The 19,656-nt window shown below is 58.4% G+C and overlaps 1 protein-coding gene across 5 annotated transcripts in view; it reads right to left on the bottom strand.

Moving 5' to 3' along the window:
- The window catches only part of DLGAP4 (DLG associated protein 4), a 144,910-nt gene that overhangs the window by 114,379 nt on the left and 10,875 nt on the right, over positions 1 to 19,656 (bottom strand). For all 5 annotated transcript variants that reach the window (XM_085079063.1, XM_085079064.1, XM_085079065.1 and 2 more), the window contains exon 2: positions 5,765 to 5,997. The gene's annotated coding sequence lies outside the window, so the exon portion shown is untranslated. The remainder of the gene's footprint in view (positions 1 to 5,764; positions 5,998 to 19,656) is intronic.

Below are 19,656 nucleotides of genomic sequence, written 5' to 3'. Positions count from 1 at the left end.
TCCTCCCCTCCTGCCATTCTATCTTTGGGGAGGGGGCAGAGTTCCCTATGTAGAATCATAGAATCTTTTGGGCTGGGAGGGACCTTAAAGCTCATCTCATTCCAGCCCCTGCCATGCACATCCAGTACAGAGGGACAAAAGCAGCCCAGCAGCTGCTGGCAAACCAGGAGGAGAGCAGGGAAAGCCCCTTTATCTGCCTGGGATTCCACGAAAAGGCTTCCTGCAGTGTCCCCAGCAGCTGGAACCCCAGTGCTCCCAGCACGGGTCCCTTGCTGATGCCACTCTGACTCTCCAGGTGACAGTGCAGGTGATATCTCGGGAAGGAGCACTGCATCCTCCACTGCCCAGGATGGGGTTCAGACCTCATGTTCAGCTGGGTGTGGGGAAAACGAGGGTGGGAGGAGATGGGGATGTGCTCTGGGCTCCTCACTCAGCGCTGCAGAAGGTATGAATATCCTACCTGGCTCAGGACACCCAGAGCCCAGCAATTTCATGGCACTCCCTACAGATCATTCCTAGGTCCACCCACAGTTTGGGGGGAAGCAATGGGAGCCACCACAGCCCACTTTTCCCAGGGCCAGCAGCCTGAAGCACTGTGATGCCCCTCCCCTCATGCCAGCCCCACAGAAGGGGTGGCCTTGGGATCACCCAAACCTCCCCTGCCCCATGGAGGGAGTGAGGAGGGCACAAACAGCTGCTCTGGGCCTGGCAGGGAGCTCCTTCTCCCCACAGGTGACACTGAAGGTTCTTCAGGGAGCAGAGCACAGTGGCCTTCCCAAGAAAGGATATGACCAGCACTGGTTTCCAAATCCAGGGATGGTGCCCCCTCCCACCCAGCCTGTGGGAATTCCTGCCAGTCCTCTGTGGAATTCCTGGTCCAGTCAGGACCAGACACGCACTCTCTCCAAAACCAGCCTCCACCAGCCACCCTCACACTCCCAGCAAGACCTGAGGGGACCAGGAGCCATGTCCTGCTTTTGGATGTGGGACATCTTGGGGTCCTTCCTCCTGCCAAACATCCACCCATGGACCACACACAGATCTGCTGGATCACAGACACCAAACTCTCCCTGTCCTACACCTGCACTGCCTCTCCACAGTGCTCTCCACTCCTAGGACTCCAAGAAAGGCACTCAATGGTGCCAGTGATGCCAGCTATGCCAGCCACCCTGTCCTTGCTCAATGGGCTGAGGGAATCCAGGAAGGAAGCAGAAGCCCCACACCAGTGGGGATCAGAGCATCACCTCCTCCATGGTCCCTGGGCAGAGCTGTGTCCCTGGGGCGCAGTGCCCAGAGGGTGTCCATGATCCCACCTGGCAGGGTGAGGGTGCCAGAGGCAGGAATGGCTCGGGACACACCGTAGGGCAAGAGCAGGAGCGTGGAGCCCAGGCAGTGGGAGCACAGCTGCTCCCAGCTCCGCTCCCAGCTCCACTCCCTGCCCACACACTGCCGCGTGGCGGGTGGGAGGTTTTTCTCTGCATTGCAAATCCCTTCTTGTGTGAGTGCTGCAGTGCTGCTTGGAAGGAAAACAACCCCTCTGGAGAGAGCCCGGGGGTCTGGAGTAGCACCAGCACCTTCTCCTGCCCCAGGCAGGCCCTGGTGCTGTTCCCAGGGTGCCTGACTTGGGAGATAAAGCCAAAGCTTCCCTGGCAGGCAGCCTGGCTGGGAGCAGCACCAGCCATTCCCATTTCCCTGTGCTTGTCTCTGGCACAGACAGCCCCAGCTGAGCTCTCCCTCCAGACCTGGGAAGCGGGAGGAGAAGGCAGAGGGAAGAAGGCTCCTTGGTCTGCGGGGGCTGGCTGGAAGCAGGACAAGGGCTTGGGAAATGGGGAGAGCATCCCTGGGAATGTGGGCCAGGTGCTGCGGGGGTGTCTGTGCCACAGGGATGTGGATCCAGGACTGGGGAAAACTGGACTGGGAGTGGGAGGGATTTGTTCCATTTTGGCATCTGGTGTTGGGCAAGCTGCTCACTCACCTGTGCAGGGTCTGTGCTGAGCCCCCAGAATGGGGCTGGCCCTCTCCTAGGGCTGTGATTCCATGCCCCACACCACCAGCCCCTGGCAGCTCCTTCTCCTCCCAGACACACGGCACTGCTGGACTGGGGAGATCTTCCCAGAATCCACAGGAGAACAACCCCCACATCTGCTGGTGCACAAGATCCCCCATTGCCAGGGTTTTGGGGGCCACCTGAACATTTGGCACCACTGTGCAGGGAGACAGAGACTGGATTTGTGCTCCTCGGGGACTGGTGGATGGAGGGGTCTGGGGACAATGTCCCAGGGTCCTTTCCAGGGGAGAAGCCTTTGGGGGGTTCAGCCCAGGGCAGGAGAACTACGGAGCCCAGACTCAGTCAATGTGCAGGGAGCCCCTCAGGAGGAGGAGATCTGCCCCTAAAATCCATGGCTCTTCCTGCTCTGGGTACTGGGAAACTGAGCAAAGGAGGTTCAGGGAGCTCAGGGAGCTCAGGGGGCTCTCACAAGGCACAGAAAATTCCTGTAGGTTTGGTTCTGCCCACCTATTCCTGGTGGGAATGTTCATGATGATGAGAGCTGAGCAGGAGGAAGAATATTAAACAGCAAAGGCTAAAATCAAGGGACAGCAACCCCTGGTAGCAGAGCCATGTCTGGGACAGGGACCTGGGGAGGATTGCAGGCACCAAAGCTTCTGGGAAGAAGCACTGGGGGATGTGTGGGGTCAGGATCCACCTGCACTTGGTGGACCCTGGAGGTCTGGCTCTGCCTCATCCTCCCCACCACAACATCCACAGCCTCACCTCTCTGCATTGAGCAGCTCTTTAGAACAAATCCATCCATCCATCCATCCATCCATCCATCCATCCATCCATCCATGCCTGCCTGCCTGCCTCTCTCCACCAGCCATCCCTCTGTCCACAGTTTCCTCTTTTATCTCCACAAAACCTGAATCTATTGCCTGTCTGGATTGCTATTTATCCCAGGTAATCTCCATTGATCCACTCCAATGTGCCTGGGGGTTTCTCCACAGGGAAGGTGTGCAACTCCTGTTTTGGATTCAGCCAGAAGATGGATCTGTAGAGCTTCGCTTGGACAGAACTGAAAATGTGGCCCAGGGCAACAGACACCAATGCTTAACATCCATCCTGGGCCTTATCCAGTCTCCAAACCAGGAAATGCCTCCATTCCCATGCAAGGGGTATCCCAGTGGCACAGCCAGGGCAGGAGCACATCCCATGCACGCACCCTTGGCCTGATCCTAGAGCAACACAAGCAAAGACATCTCCAGGGCTCTTCCACTCTCACATCCCAGGTGGAGAGGAAGAACCAGCTCTCTGTACCCATGGCACAGCTTCCCTGGCGTGCCAGGAGGGGCTGGGGGCACCAGGCAGCTCAACATGGGCACCAGTGGCTGCCTGGGCACAGGGGGTCGGGCTGAAAACCCCCACCCCAAGCACAGAGCAGCTGCTCCCAGCATCTCCCTGGCACCAGTGCGGGACTGGGCTTGGCACCAGCACCTCAAATTCCAGCACCTCAAATTCCAAGGAGCTTCCAACAGACTGCCAGGAAGGAGAATTCCTCTCCATCACCACTCCCCAGGTCTGGAGCAATGGGAAGAGCTGAAGGGCATTGAGGAGAGAGGCTGGGGGGCACTGGGGGGCGCACAGGGTAGAGGCTGGGCATACACATGCTGGAGGCATATGTAAAATTTTTTTCCTCACCCTTTCCTCACAGGATAGAGAAGGGGAAAAAAAAAGAAGGAAAAAAATAGCAAAATAAAGCAAACCAAACAACTCCAATTTCTCTCTTAATGAATAAATGAAACGCATCCCAAGAGGCAATTAAGCCCTTCGAACCAAACATGTGTCACATACATTTAAAAAAACAACCGACAGAGAAATCCAGCAGCTGCAGTGAAGGGAAGGAGGCAGCTGATGACTGTTGGGGGGCAGGGAGCAGGGGCTGCTGCTTCCACTGTGGCACTTGGGTCCCTCGGGAGAGGGGAGTCCCACCAAGGGGGTGTGGGGACCCCCAATGCCCAGGGACATTCCCAGAGCTTTCTCCCATCCTAAGGGCATTGCTCTGCCCTGTTCGGCCATTTCCCTTTGTGCCCCATGGGGACCATTTGCTCCCATGTCTCCCTTCCCAAATCCCAAAGCAAGCTTTGTCTCAACTTCCCTCCCGATGTCACGTGCACAGAACATCCAAACCCACCTGACCTCCTGTCCTCTGTCCCTGTCCCTGTCCCTGGTGCTGCCTGGAGTGTGGCTGTGTCCCAACCACCACCAGACGCTGCCCAGCTGACACTGGTGGCCTTTGTGTTGCTTGGAGGAGAAGGAGGGCTGAGGAAGGGCTTCCCTGAAGTAACAGAGGGGCTGTGGTTGGGTTGGGCAGGACCTGAATGCTCACCCCAGCACAGCAGCTACCCCAGGTGCACAACCCAGCCTCCATGGATGGATGTCTGACCTCCATCCTCATCCCCAAATCTCCTTCACATCCCTGCACCACTGCCAGAGCCTTGATGTCGGGAAGAGCCCTCCAGAATCCAGCCTGCGGAGACCACCAGGGGCATCTTCAATGTCCCCAGAAGGCTACAAACACCCCTTTTTATTGGCCCAAAGTGGGGCAAAAAGATCAGCTTGGCTAAAAACCCCCACGGAATTTCCTGTGACACAACTTACAGCAGCAGCTGCACTGAGGAAGCCCCGTGCTGTGAGGGCCCTGAGCTCCCAACACTCTGAGTTCTTTGGAGATGCTGGGTTTTACTTCTGGGTGGTGGCACAGCAGGACATGGACTGATGGCAGCCCCTGCACCCCTCCCACCCCTTGGGGTCCCACAGCTGCTGACAAGCTGTGAAGCAAAAACCCCTGAGATGCTTTGGATGCACACTGAGGTTCTGACCATCTTCTCCCTTTGGGAGGCTAAATCCAGACTCTTTGAGTGTTTGGGTATGGCTGAGCTGATGGAGATGGTGTCACATTCTGGAAGATGCCAGGACATCTTTCCTGATGCAGAAAAGCCAAGGGATTTATCCTTCTGTAGGTCTGCCCTGACTGTTCACCATGCCTGCTGCTCTCAGAACATGAGCCTTCCCCACACACCAGCAGCTGGAACGATGCTGCCCAAATCCAGAGCCCTGCCCTTTGCACAGCCTGTCCCTCTCCTTGTGTGGGGAATACAGGCTTCCCATGGGCTGAAGTTCCCTGCAGAAGCCTTCCTCCTTCTCTGGCTTGTTGAAGGGGTCCACCCTCTGCATCCTGCTCGTGCCCACCCGTCCCTCATCGAGCCCAGACCTGAGAGTGGGGAGCAGAGAGCAAACCAAGGCAAGGGGCAGCCTCATGGATCCCAAGGAGCCCATGCCTGGGGGATGTGGGCCTGCTCATCACCTGGCTCATGGCTGTTGCTCCACACAGGCCCTGTCCCTGATGCTCCTAGGCTCACAGCCCTCCCTGCCCCAGGGACACCCATAACAGTGTCCTCAGCATCCATAACAATGTCCTGCAGTGTCCACAACAGTATCCGCAGTGTCCCTAGCAGTGTCATCCAGCCACCCTCTGCCTCCATGCTGGGGCACTGCCAGCACTTCCCACCAGCTCAGCCCTGTGCCCTGAATAGCCCCATGTCCCTGCCCTCCACTGCCATGCAGAGCTCAGTATCTTCCCACCGGGCAGAGAACAGCACCCCGAGAGAGGACATAAACCCCAGCACCCACAGCCTCCTCTTGCTGCTCACGCGAGGAACCCCCAGAGTAGCACTATGCCCCCAAGAAGGTCCTGCCCCGAGCACTCACAGTCTGGCTGCGGCTCTCCGAGGTGGCACAGCTCTCCGAGGTGGCACAGCTCTCCCAGGTGGCACAGCTCTCCCAGGTGGCACAGCTCTCCCAGGTGACACGGCTCTCCCAGGTGGCGCAGCTGCTGCAGGACACTGCCGTCATCCGCAGGCGGGAGGATGCTGGTGGCCCATGCGCCAGATGTGGCAGAGCCAGGTGGCAGCTTGGTGACCACACTCACCAGGGACCTTGGGCTGAGGAGAGACAACACATGTGTGAGCCCAGAGAGGTGTGGATTCATCCCAGTCTCTTCCTTGGCTCATAGCGGAGAATTCTTAAGGTTGGAAAAGACTTTTAAGATCACCAAGTCCAGCCATCAATCCAGCACTGCCACCATGTTCACTACTAAGCCATGTCCCCAAGTGCCACAGCCACATGCCTTTTGAGCACTTCCAGGGATGATGACTCCACCACTGCCCTAGGCAGCCTGTGCCAGTGCCTGACCACCCTTTCCAAGAAGAAACTTTCCCTAATACCCAAACCTAAACCACCTCTGGCACAACTTGAGGCCATTTCCTCTTATCCTGTCCCTTGTTCCTTTGGAGCAGAGTCTGACCCCCACCTGGCTGCACCTTCCTGTCACAGGGAGTTGTGGAGAGCCAGAAGGTCTCCCTGGAGCCTCCTTTTCTCCAGGCTGAGCCCCACCCAGCTCCCTCAGCCACTCCTGGTGCTCCAGCCCCTTCCCCAGCTCTGTTCCCTTCCCTGGACATGCTCCAACCCCTCAATGTCCTTCTTGTCGTGAGGTGCCCAAACCAACCCGGGACCACACAGAGCTGCTCTCAGCAGTTCGAGCAGAAATGCAGTTCAAGGCCTGAGAGGAGCCAGATGTGCCACCAAGAAGGGCAGGGCACCTCCCTGCTGCTCTCTGCCAGCCTGCTTTCCACAGCAGTGACAGGCACATCTGTCCTCCTCATGCACTTCCCAAAGAGCAGCTTACACCCGGATCAGATTAGGGGAAGAAAACTGCATTGCAATAAATCCAGGGAGGGAACTGGCTGCTGGGGCTTTAATCGGAGAGGAGCCTTCAAGATAAGAGCATTAAGTAGGGATGAAGCAGCCTTGGTGCAGGGATGGTCTGAGCTGGTCCCTTGTCTGGGATTTGGCAGAGGGAGCTGGCTGTGCCATGCCCTGGCACCTGAGAGCAGCTCCACACATCTCGTCACACCTGAGCAGGCTCTCCATGGCTGCAGGAGAGGGGAGCTCTGGGAAGGGCAGGACACAGCACACAGAGCATCATCCCAAAAGTTCTCATATCAGGAGCCTGGAATTCCAAGTGGGAAGAAGGACAGCGCAGTCCTTAGCGGGAAACCTTGGAGTGAGGTGGGATTTGTCCCACAGCTCCTCCTTCCACTGGGTGTCCCAGCACCTCCCAGTTCCAACAGCACTTCAGCCCCAAGCAGGCACTGGATTCCCTTCTCTAGGATGTCTCTCTCCTGCCTCTGGAATGTGGGCCGAGAGGCACCGTGCACTCTGCATTACTGCTCCTCCCTCAGAGCTGCAGATTCCCAAGAGCCATCCCCACCTGGGTGACCTCCAGCCCAGCCCCTGCCTGGGGGATGGGACACGAGCTGCTGTAGCAAGGCAGGAACAAGGCGCCTGCTATTCAGCTTGCTCCTCTGGGAAAGCCTTTCGTGCCTCGTGTCCCTGCAGAGAGAATCCCCACAGCAGCAGTGGGACACAGGGAGGTAAGGAGAATTGTCCATCTGCATTCTCGGGGAAGGCTGAGGGGAGCTGACTGCTCCTGTACCCCTGGAGGAGCTGTGTGCTGCATGGGCAGGAGCCACGTGGGATGGGGTCAGTGGGGAGAGCTCAGGGGGAAGCCCCCTCCTGCCAGGGCGACCAGTTTGGCACCAGTGGGGGCTGGTGATGAGGGGGCAGTGGCTGGGGTGGCCCCTCCTGTGCTCCGCTGGTTCAGCTGGACATGGATGGAACCAGCCCTGCAGCCCGGCATGAGTAATTGAGGGAAGAACATTTGCAAGGCAGGAGACAGCTGGATTAAAAAGGTGAAGCCCAAAAAGCAAATGAAAAGAGAATCACTGATGATGGATGGGAAAGCAGTGCCTGAGTCCAGCCTTTCCCTGGATGCGCTGGTGAGCAGCAGCCAGGCGAGGAGAACTGAGATCAAACCCCAGAAAGAACCTGGGCAGCCACGGGTGCTTGGAATCACAGATTCATAAAGACTGGAAAATCCCTCTAAGATCACTGAATCCAACCTTAACCCAGGACTGCCAAGCCCACCACTAACCCATGTCCCCAAGTACCACATCCATGTATTTTTTGAACACTTCCAGGGATGATGACTCCACCATTACCCTGGGCAGCCTGTGCCAATGCCTGACCATCCTTTCCACGAAGAAATTTTCCCTAACAGCCAATCTAAACTACCTCTGGCACAATTTGAACCCATTTCCTCTCATCTTGTCCCTTGTTCCATGAGAGCAGAGCCTGATCCCCACCTGGCTGCACCCTCCTGTCAGAGTTGTAGAGAGCCAGAAGGTGCCCCCTGAGCCTCCTTTCTCCAGGCTGAGCCCCCCCAGCTCCCTCAGCCACCCCTGGTGCTCCAGCCCCTTCTCCAGCTCTGTTCTCTTCCCTGGACACAGAGGCTGTGCTCGTGGAGAGGTGCCCAGGTGACACTGCTGCCACCCCACACAGCCCCAGTTGTGCCTCTTCCCCTGCACTGCCAGGCCCTGGCCCTGCCTCTGCAGAACTCCCCAAACATCTGGCAAGTGCTCCTCGAGGGTGCCCAGAGACCGCCCAGACACACCAGAAAGGTCATTACTGCAGTTTGCTTTGCTAATTGCTGCTGATCAGATGCTTCTTTGGCAAGGTGGGAAAGACATTTGGGTCGGAAAAAAGTAAATTGAGTTAATAAGATGGAAGAATTCCCAACTCCTCTGTCTGCACGAGGGGCTGAGCAGACGCAGCCTTCCCCAAAGCAGGGGCTGCTCCTCCAGGCAGCCTGGGCAGAGCAGCCTTGGGATGGGTCCCATCCATGGTGGGGGAGAGCAGAGGAGCCAAGGTGAGCCCGCCTGAGGAGGATCAGACTTGCCACCCCTGCAGGTGCCAGTCCTGTCACTCCAACACCCCCTTTGTGATTGCCCATCCCTGCCTCACCAGAGAAGACCCCAGTCACTGACCCCAATCACTGACCCCAGGCCCATCACCAAGGCACAAAGGGCTGGATCAGGCCATGCCAGGACACCTCCACACCCTCCCAGCACAGCCCAGGGACCATTGCCCCACACTCTGCTTCCTTTTCCTTCAGGACCAAGGCATCTCCAAGAGGCTCCAATTCCTGTTCCCTCAACCCCGAACACCAGCCAGAGCCTCCCACTCCAGCTGCTTCCCAAGCCATTCCCTGCCAGCTCTGAGACTCAGCTGTTCTCAGCAGGTCACTGCTACAGGGCACTGCCCTACTCGGTCTCCTTTAAAAACCAGTTTGCTCCAGTGCCCTGGACACCCCACATGCTCACAAGACCCTGAAACAAACCCCAAAGCATTTGCCAGGAGGTTTCGCAAACTGAGAACCACAAGCAGATTCATTCCAGCTCCGTAATTTCCCAGTGGGTACTCTGGGGACAGTGCCACAAGGCTCGCCCAGGGCTGTGCTCACACACATTTTAAATGCCCCCACAACCTGCAGATCCCATTATTGCACAACACCAGCAGGAATACCTTCCCCAGTATGTCCAGTGAGCCCTACATCCATCTGCAAATGGGTACCATGGGGCACAGAGGGGCAAGGCCTTGCCAAAGAGATCACAGGGGGCCAAGAAAAGAGCCAGGGGTAGTGCTGGGATCTCCCAAAGCTCTGTCTCATGGCCTCTTGATCTCATGGATCAGCAGTGGAACAGGAGATTGAGCAGCCCAGAAGCCTCCATCTCACAGGGATGGGGACAATGGCTATGGCAATGCTCAGCCTTGCAGCATCATTCTCTGGAGAAACACCCTGGATCATCCCCAGCACAATCTGGGCAGTGAGATGCACATGACAGGGAAGCACCAGCCCCCATCCAGCCATGGAGGATGGAGAAGAGCTACCAGGATCACCATGTCCAGCATCTCTGAAACCACCCACGGAGGACTGAAAACCCATGCTGGAACATTAGTGCAAGAGTCCAGTCACCCTGCACACCAGTACAGCAGGAGCAGTTGTCCCCAGCTCGGGGGCACTGGTGCTGGTGTCCGAGTCAGCAGCTCCACATCCCAGGGCAGAAGCCCTCTAGCAGAAGCCCTCTAGACCAGACTCCCACTTGGAACCCATCAGAAATTGAACCAGGAGAAGGTTCAGGACACAACCAGCCCTGGGTGGGCTGGAGGAGCCCCAGGGGCCAGGCAGCTCCAAAGCCAAGGGGCAGTACAACTCCAAAGCTGGAGGAGCAGCAATGTAGGGAATCACCAGGCAGAGACAGATTGGAGGCAGCTCCATCCAAAGGAGGAGCTCCACTTCTGCTGGCCAAAACTATGGAGGCAGAGTCCCTCCCACATGGCTGGCTGGCTGGGGGTCAGGAAACTTGGATAAAGGCAGTCAGTGCACCAGCCTGAGGACACAGCCCCCTCCAGAGAAGGGGGGGCAGCAGGACTCCAGGGCCAGAGAGGTGTAGGCTCCTCAGGGAGAGGCACTGCTGGTCCCCTTATGGGCCAGGCTGGATTCAGGTGAGTTGGAAAGGACAGGGCGTGTCTGAACTCTAGAGACACCCCGTCAAACCAGCAAGGCAAGTACCCCCTAAACAGCCCCCAGCAGCTGCATCCCTAGCACAGGGGGTCAGCAGCTCCCTGTTCCCAGCACACCTTGGAAGGGAGGAATAACCTCACACCTCTGCGGTCAGTGACGGGGGCACAGGCAGACCCTCAGAGCTCCATCCCAGGCTGCTGCAGGAGTGGGAGAAACTCCTGGGCTTGTGAGCAGGTAGGTTCAGGGGAAGCAAACAAAACCCCAGATCTGAGCTGCAGCCCCTGGCTGGTAATGCCAGCAGGAAAATCCACGTGGCAACAGGCTCGGATCTGGCCACCTTGCACACCTTGTCACCCTCAGCTCGTGGCCCCTGTATGTGTCACTGGGGGCACAAGCACAGGGACCCTGGCATGGGGAAGGGGTGCCCTGGGCTGATAGGCAGCTGCTGAGAGCACTTGCTGTGGGACACTCCCATCACCAAGGGACACTGCCATCACTGAGGAACACTGCCATCATTGTGGGGCACTGCCACTGGTGTGGGGCAGTGCCATGGCCATGGGGCACTGCCACTGCTGAGGGACACTGCCACTGCTGAGGGCACTGCCATGGCTGCCTGACTCGCCAGGCTGTTCCCTCCATCTGCTGCCAACCTCAGTGCAGTTGTTGTATATTTCCAGTTGGATCAGATCGACTCTGCCCCTTTAAAGCAACGAGGGCGCTGAGTTGGAACAAACCCCGCCTATCCGGGGAGGCCGGGCAGGGTGGGGGGGACACAGCGGGGTCCCGTGGGGAGCCACAGCCAGCACAGCTCCAGCTCCCACCCACTCCTCATACAACCCCCAGCGCTCCAGGGGTGAAGGCCTGGGCATGGAGAGGTACCTCTGGAGCGGAGAGTCCGCGATGCAGGCACGGCTCCGCCGTTTCCCTCCTTTCCTTGCCCATTTCCCATGCCGCTTGACCGTCGTTCCGGCTAATTACCCCGCGCTCCTGCGGGCACGAGCCACGTGGCAGCTGGCATCTGCACCAGCTCCCAGCAACAACCTTGGCTGCTCAGAGGACAGCGGGAGCCTCTCTGCCTCCCGGGCTTCCCCCGAGGCAGACAAGGATCCTCCGGCGGGAGGGACAAGGAGCACTGCCAGCGCCGCGGCCGCTGCTCTCCAATGCCAGCTCAGCTCCGCCAGCTCCGGGGGCACCGGGACTCACTGTCACCGCCACCAGACCCTCAGTAGGAACTCCCAGTTTGAGGCTTGGAAGTAATTTTCCCGCAGTTTTCCACCCCATTTTCCTGGCAGCGCAGCCCTGAGCCAGGTCTGGCTGCAGCCCCGTGTCAGGTGTGCTACGTAGAGGGGACTTGGCCATGCTGCTCCGGCGTGGAGAGCTTCAGGAATAGCAAGGGCTGGATGCGGAGTCCTTTAGGGAGCAACGTGGGGGTGGCATCACTGCCGCTGTCCCACCCTGCTTCTTCCCTGGTGTGGGGAGAGGTGGGGCAGAGAGAAGGGGGACACTGAAGCTCTGTGAGATGGCAGCCCTTAAGAGCACCCGACGGAACAGCTCCGATCCCCACGCCGGGAGACTCCCGCGGGGAGGGAGGGAGCGGTCAGCTGGCACACGGCTGCCAGGCAGCAGCCTGGGGCTGGAGGCAGGACCAGAGAGGGACAGGGTCCATCTGAGGGCATGGGCAGGGACAGGACAAGCGTGGGGACGAGCTCGGCATTCCCTCTTGCGGCAGAGGGGATGTGGTGACGCCCCTGGCATCTTGCACCCTGCCCTGCTGGGAGGGAGGGGAGGGAGGGCAGGAAGGACAGGCAGCAGGCAGGGCTGAGGGCTGGACACTCTGAGGGACTGCAGGGAATGGGGCAGAGCTAGGGCAGAACCAGGTCAGTGCCTGGCTAGGTCTGTTTTACACCTTTCCTATTCTGACCTGGGTGCCAAAAGCTCAGCAGCTTCCCAAGCTCCTGTGGCACTTGAGGAAATGCCCCCTCCAGCTGCTTGGGCTGCTTGGTGAAGGAGGTGCTGGACTCCCCAGGAGCTCAGGCACTGACACAGATGTCCCCATGCTGAGGAGCTCAGCACCCTCCTGGCTGGGTGCTGGCTTCACCTTGAGCCCTGCTGTGGTACAGCTGTGCACAAGCTGTGTGTGCAGGTGGGTTTCCTTCAGTCTCCTCCCCAAACAACCCCCAGCTCCCTCCAGCCACATATATGCAGATTCCTTTTCCTTAAAATAATAACCAAGCCCCTGCTGTGAGGAGCTCACTCCTGCCCTGCTGTAATAGAAGGAAAGATGAAAAGACCAGGGCAAAATTTGCTTCTCACTGCTTCCCACTTGTGCCTCACTGCCGCTCCAGCTCTGTGCTCTCTGTCCTTATTTCTCATTCTCCTTTCCAGAAGCTGTCTGTAACCCCATGATAACACCCTCCTCTCTCCCAAAAGCCAGTCTCCCCTCCTGCCTGCACCATCAAAGACATATTACACACCCCTTTGATGTCAGGATAATGTATAGACACAGCCCCATGTGCGTGTGTGACAAACACAAACAGCCAGCTCTGTCCCACATCTGCTAATTCAGGGAGAAAAAGGGAAAACTGGGGAAAAGGACATTTAAAATGAATTCTCCCTGTCCAACACACACACACAGAGCTGTTCTGGACAGGCTGGGCCACTCAAAAGGCAAGGGCTGAGCCAGGGATCTACAAGGTCCTGCTGACTCCCACCCTGCCAAGCCCTGGGGACAGCCCCGACAGGTCTCTATGCCCAGAGGTGACACCTTGCAGCCTGGGCCCAGTGTGGGGCAGTTGCCAAGTACCCTCTTACTGCAAACCAGGCAGCTCCAACTCCAGGTTTGGCCAAAGGCAGTTTGAGAATGGATTTGCAGGAAGCCCTCACCCACTGCCAGGGCAGGTGCCAGGGCTGCCCTGCTGAGGCTGGCACGGCCCACGCCCCACATCCCTGCCAGCAGCAGCCCCTCTCCAGCCCCCTGCCCCAGGCTCACAGTGCCTGCAGAGACCCCAGAAACCTCCCACTGTTCCCTCTGTCCAGCCCTTCTGACTGAGAAGGCGTTTCTCTGATCCATGTGAGCTGACACATTCCTCGTTAAGATGCAGGATGAGCCCTTGCCCACCCCTGCCAGTGTGGGAGCAGCCCTGGCTCCAGCCCCAGCCTCAGGAAACATCCCCAGCTCTGGGACCAAGCCCTGCCCCTTCCAGTCCCACATGGCTTGGGATGAACACAGGCAGGAAGCATCCCAGGAGGTGGTGGGGATGTATCCAGCATCCAAAGATGGACAGGCAGTTGAAGGATTCTGTTCTCAGATGCTCAGGTCTTCCCCTGGCTCTTGGCCTCAGTGCCAGCAGGGACACATCCCACTGCAGGCAGGGCATGGTGTGACCGAGTGGCTCAACTGGGCCGAGGAGCACTCGCAGCCCTCCCAGCCCTGTGGGAAGCAGCACCACTAGGACAGCCAGTGGAGCTCAATGTCCTTCCCCACAGGGTCCCTCCCCACCTCTCACACCCCAGCATCATTTCCATTTCCACCTTCTCATCTTGATCCTGCCGTGGCTTCACAATCAGACCGGCACATTCCTGAGCCCTCACATCCCCCAGGTGCCTCTGCAGGAGCCAGAGCTGAGTGTGCTGCCAGCACATGGAGGGAGTGGGGTTTGATCCCACCAATCCCCTGGACCATCAAGTCCAGTGCTAATCTTGGTGTCAACATTCCCACTGCACGTGGAGAGGCTGGATCCAGATCCTCTCCAGGGGGGATCGACCTGTAGTGGGTTGGCCCTTGGTTTGCCTAAAGCAGCCAGTGATGCCTGGGGCCACCAACTCGTCCCTGGGGAGCGTGACAAGCGTGGCAGGCTGGCAGGCAAGCCCACGGCAGTGATGACGGCTCCGTGTGACTGCCTCAGGCTCTTGCTCATCCTGGCTCCATGACTCAGGCAGCACATGGAGGGACTGAGGGGTGTGGGGGACACTCACCCCAGCACGGGGGTTGGGCTAGGACTTTCTGCCATCAGCAGGCACTGGATAGCAGGTCCTGCTGGGGGCAAGAGCAGGGCAGTGAGCTGGGCATTCTGGTGGGACAGGCTCTTCCAGAGAGCTGCAGATTGTTCCTCTCTGGATCCAGGCTCTGGCATGCACAAAGGTCCTGCTCCATGGTGACCCTGCTCCACATGATGACCTGGACCTGCAGGGTGACCCTGTCCCACAGGGTGACCATGCTCCATGTGGTAACCCTGCTCCTGGAGAGATACCCTGGTCCATGATGACCCTGCTGTGGACAGTGACCTTGCTCCACACTGGCCCTGCTCCATGGTGACCCTGCTCCTATGCTTTTCTCCCTGCAAGTCACCCAGAGCCAGGCCTGTCTTGAGGCTTGTCTTCCAGGAACACCTTGTTCACTCCCAAAGGAGCTCTCCCTTCCTGACCCAGAACTTTCGGTAAGAGCAGGGACTGCAGTGGGAGCAGCTCCTGTGGTTCCTCACTCCCTGCTCCAGCCATGCTGCCCCTCCATTCCACAGACACCTCCTGCCGCTCCTCTGGGAGCTGGGGGCTCTCACCACCCCCTCCATGGACACGTGGAGCTGTCTCGGGGTGCTGCTGTGGGGGGGTTTGCAAGAAAGAGCTCCAAAACTGGAGCATGTGGCTCCTGGAGCCTCCAGTGACTCCGCAGTCTTCCCTCAAAATTGCTTCCTTTCTCCTTTTCCCTCTGGCTCTGGTGCAGACCCTCAGCATCGGGGGAGCCGTGGGGAGCTGGCACTGGGGGGAGCACAGACAAAATGATGTTCCCCTTGTCCAGGCTTCTCACCTGCCCTCTCGGAATGCCCCAGACCATTCTACCCTGTTAGCGGGAAACTGGGAGAGAGGCTGCGTTTCTCTAAGCCGGAGTCACCCGGAGCCCTGCTCCGTCATTAGCGGTGAGTAAAGCGCGGTGAGTCACCGCTGCCATTATCCACACTCCGCTAAACGCTGGGAAATGCAGCAGGAAAGTGCTGTTCCTTGAAGTCACTGCTGGTAGCTCCTTCCTTCCACCACAATCTCTGCACTGGGACCTGGGACGGCTCTGTCCCCCCGCATGTTTCACGAGTGGCTGCCTCCAAGGCCGTGTGTCCGGCCAGGCTCTTCACTCAGCTTTGACCCCCTGAGTGGTGCCTGCCCCACTCCCCTGTGCTTCCCGGCTGCTCCTCGTACTCCCGCTTTTCTAAAGGTTAATGCATGCAGGACGCTTGTGCTTCTCCCCAGCTAACTGACGCTAAAGACACCACCAGCAAGGAGCTGCTCAGAGCCACCGTGGTGAGGGCAGTGTGACCCTGCCTGTCACCCCTGTCCATGAACCCAGAGCGATTTGTGAGCCCAACACCCGAGGCCACCCCACTGCCTGTCACCTTCCCCTGGCTCAGCCTCATCCCACGGCCACTGTCCCATCCACTGCCCCTGCAGTGCAGGGAAGCTGCTGGGACCCCCACCTGCACTGCCATCCCTGCCTTGCCCCTGTGCTCTGTCCAAAGTTCACACAGAGGTACTGGCAGTTGGGATAGGCTGTGACTGTCACACCAAACTCCTGCTCCACGCAGTGCTCCAGATGGCCCCAGCTCAGCCTCTCTCCCTGCCCATCCAGCCATGGGCCGCTCCCACCTTCTGCCCTGTCCTCTGCTCCCCTCACACCCTCATCCCCTCTTCCTTCACTTTTTTCAGCTTTTTTTTGGTTTTCAGCTTTTTGGCTTTTCCCTCCCCTTCTGCTCCCATGTCTCATTTTGTCCTCAGCACTGAAAACACATCAGCACACCTAAGACCAGATCTATGCTGGGGTAGGTTTGCTCTGTGGGCTTCCCAGCCCATCCCAACTCTGGTGTGGCTGTGCCCAGCTGGTTTGCCAGTGCAGCAAAGAGACTTGCTCTGCCACTGCCACCACCACAGGGACAGCAGGAGCTGACCTGTGACCCTGATGCTAGGGCTGCTGTGCTGGGTACCACAAAGAGAAATGAAAATGCCAAAACTCTGGAGAAGAAAGCAGAGGGCTCATGGAACCTGAAAGGGGGGAGCAATTCCTGCAGACACCAAGAGGTACCTTCCCACAGCCCTTACCCCTGCCCAGAGAGCTCTGCTCCATGCTGCCATCCCCGAGTCCAGCCCAGGCTCCAGGGCAAGACACTCAGATCTTCCTATTCAAACGGATTACAAATTACTGTCTGATCCACTAATTAGGACAGGAAGATGAGTTTGCTTCTGACAGTGCTGTTTAGCAGCCATTTAGAAATTGCTCTGAAGGCAGCAAGGCGCCGTGAGCACCGCACGGTGAGGGGCCACATCTGCTCCAGCAGTGAGCCTGGGACCAGCCCTGGGATCACCCTGCCGGCCCCACTGCCAGCAGCTCTGCCCGACCCCAGCCCCACTCCCACAGCCAGTCCTGGGCCCTGCAGAGCCTGCCCAGCTCCCAAGGATGTCCCCAGGCTGTTTGGCTCCCAGCCCGGCTGCCATTACTTCATATTTATTTAACAAAATTAAAACCTACTTAGTGGGGCTGGTGAAGGCAGGGCAGACAAATCGGATCTGCTGCTGCTGCTGGGGAAGGGCAGCCTGGCGCCGGGCTGGGGCCACCTGCATGGCCTTAGGGGGACATGGACCCTCCTTTCCATGATGGGGAAGTCCTACCAGGGGCTGGGCAGTAGCACAACCCCAGCTTCCTGGGGCTCTCCTGACCGTTGGTGACAGGGCTGGATCTGGCTGGGGAAGGACTCCAAGAGGAAAGCCCCATGCAGGGCTTGGGCTCCCCTAGGGCTGTGGGCTGTGGGATGGTAAATCCAAGAGGACCCCCCAGCCCTGTACCCACCAGCTAGGCATGGGGCAGCAGCCTGTGGGGTTTGGGTGATGCCAAGTGTGTGGAGGCTCCTCTGGACCCCTCCAGTGGGCAGTGTCCAGGGACAGGACACTGCCCCAGCCCAGGAGAAACCTCAGCCCCCTCCGAGCCCTTGCTGCCCCTGGCAGGGCCCCTGTGTCCCATGCAGCTCCTTACAGGACCAGGCTCCTCTCTCCCGGGTGAGAAACCTGCTCCAGGTCAGGTAGGAGCCCAGGTGGGTCCTGCACCACCTCATGAATGGCTCCACAGCTTTGGCCTTCCCAAAAGTCATTCTAGTGCTGATCCCCACTCCCCAGCATCACATCCCTTCCAAACCCCACCCCAGTGATGGGCACAAAGCCAGAAGGCTCAGCTCCCTCCCGAAGTGCTCCAAGACTTTGCACAGGAGAGAGCACAGAGCCAGAACTTGAAAGCTCAAGCCACATCCTCAGGGCACCAGTTTAGGGATCCCCTGCCCTCCAGCCCGGTAGGACCCACCCTGGGGTCTCCCACCCTGCTGCCCCTGGGCATTGAGCCAGCTCTGGCACAGCCCTTAGCCAGCATCACCCAACGCAGGATTGCAAACCCCTGGGAAGACAGCGGGAGGGGCTGGGAAGCCTCAGGTAGAGGCACAGGCATGGCCCAGCCATTACCAGAGGAGTTACAGAGCCATTAATGAGTGCTTTCAATTTTAATGAAGTTAATCTACCTCTAAAAGCTCTTTATGCCCACAAACATATGATCTGAGAGAGAACAGCACCTGCAGCCACATTTTTACAGCATTTGAGCGTGGTTTTTGTAGCCACCTATTTCCCAGCAGGGTAGCTGAGGGAGAGCACCCACTGCCCAAACTGCAGCCCCTCCACTGTGTGAGTTACATGTGGAGATCCACGACCATCCAGGAAAAGCAAGATTCCACGTTCCCATTATGATAAAAGTTAGAAAACCAGTGAATTTCAGTGGAAAAACAGAAATTGTCTTTTCTCTGCTGGAGAGGAGATGGTGCTGGCAGAACGAGGTGCTCAGGGAGGTGATTAGAAGCTCCTGCCCAGCACAACCCCAGACCCCTGGGCTCTCCCTGTCCCCTCTGCTCCCATCCTGAGTGGAGAGCCCATCCTGCTGGCCAGCCTCAGGCAGAAGGAGCTGTGCTGGGGCCGTCAGCAGGTCCCTGTCTGCTGTGCCAGCTGAGGATCATTTTTCCTATGCCTCCTGTTACTCCTGGAACAGGGTGCAGCTACCCTGGGTTTGATTCTCTGGTTCCTTCCCAGTTTCACCTTTCCCATCCCTGGGGAAAGCAGGAGCGTTGGAGCCTGATTTAAACCTGGGATGACCTCCTCAAATCCACAGGTTTGGATTTGTTCCTCCCTCCTCCTTGTGACTCCTGTGAAATTGTCCTTCCCCAGCAATGCCAGCCCTGGGGAGCTGGCCCTTCACATATGCAGGGGAGGACAAACAGAGCCACCCTCCCCAACAATGTCCAGCTGGGCAGAAATCCACCCCATCCCACCTGCAGAGTGAGGGAGGAGCAGGAATGGCTCTGGAAGTTAAAACATGTCAGGGGACAGAACAGTTCTCCCCCAGGAGAGGCAGGCAGAGGCTCTGAGGGCTCTGAGGGCTTCATGCTGGGCAGCTGCTCTGATCCTGGGGACAGAGACAGGAGGGATGGCTTGGATGAGGGATGACCTGCAGCTCTCCCTGGCCACAAAGTCCCTCTTTGAGAGGTGCCTGGGCTGGGTCCAGGGCAGAGCTGAGTCCTCTCCAGCCACTGTGGTAGCTTGGTCTCACCATTCTGTCTTTCCAACCAAAAACACCTCTCCTTCCAGCCTGCCCCATCCTCTGGCAGTATTGCCAAGGGCAGGAGATGCCCTGTGCCATGGGAAATCCCAGCATCACCCAGTCATGTGCCCAGCCCTGTTCCTCTTGCCCTGTCCCCACAGCTGTCACAGCCCTGTGGGTCTCAGGAAAAGTTGCAGGTTCCCAACACCCCTCCTATACTGGAGCCTCACCACAGGCTGCTACAGGAACCCTCCTGTGCCAGCACCAAGGCAGGACAGCCCCACCTGCACCCCCTTGCACCCCACAGCTCAGGGCACAGCCCAGGACCAGCACCCAGGGTGAGCCAGGCCTCCTCCTCCCACAAACTTCCCCAAAGGCCACAACGTGGTGTGACTTCTCCTCATGGAAAAGGTCCCCATGTGCCCCTCACTCCCAGGCACCCCCTTGGAGGGTCACTCCCTGGCTGTGGTGTGGGATGTCAAAGCAGCTGCTCTTCTCCCACTTGCCCTTCTCTCTCCTGCCACTCTCACTGCCAGAACAGCTCCAAAACCCCAGCCCTGAGTCCAAGGC

Source organism: Lichenostomus cassidix, chromosome 20 (assembly GCF_008360975.1).
Source record: "Lichenostomus cassidix isolate B80296 chromosome 20, HeHo_3.0, whole genome shotgun sequence".
Classification (NCBI taxonomy): Eukaryota; Metazoa; Chordata; class Aves; order Passeriformes; family Meliphagidae; genus Lichenostomus; species Lichenostomus cassidix.
This window is presented reverse-complemented; position numbering and strand designations above follow the sequence as displayed.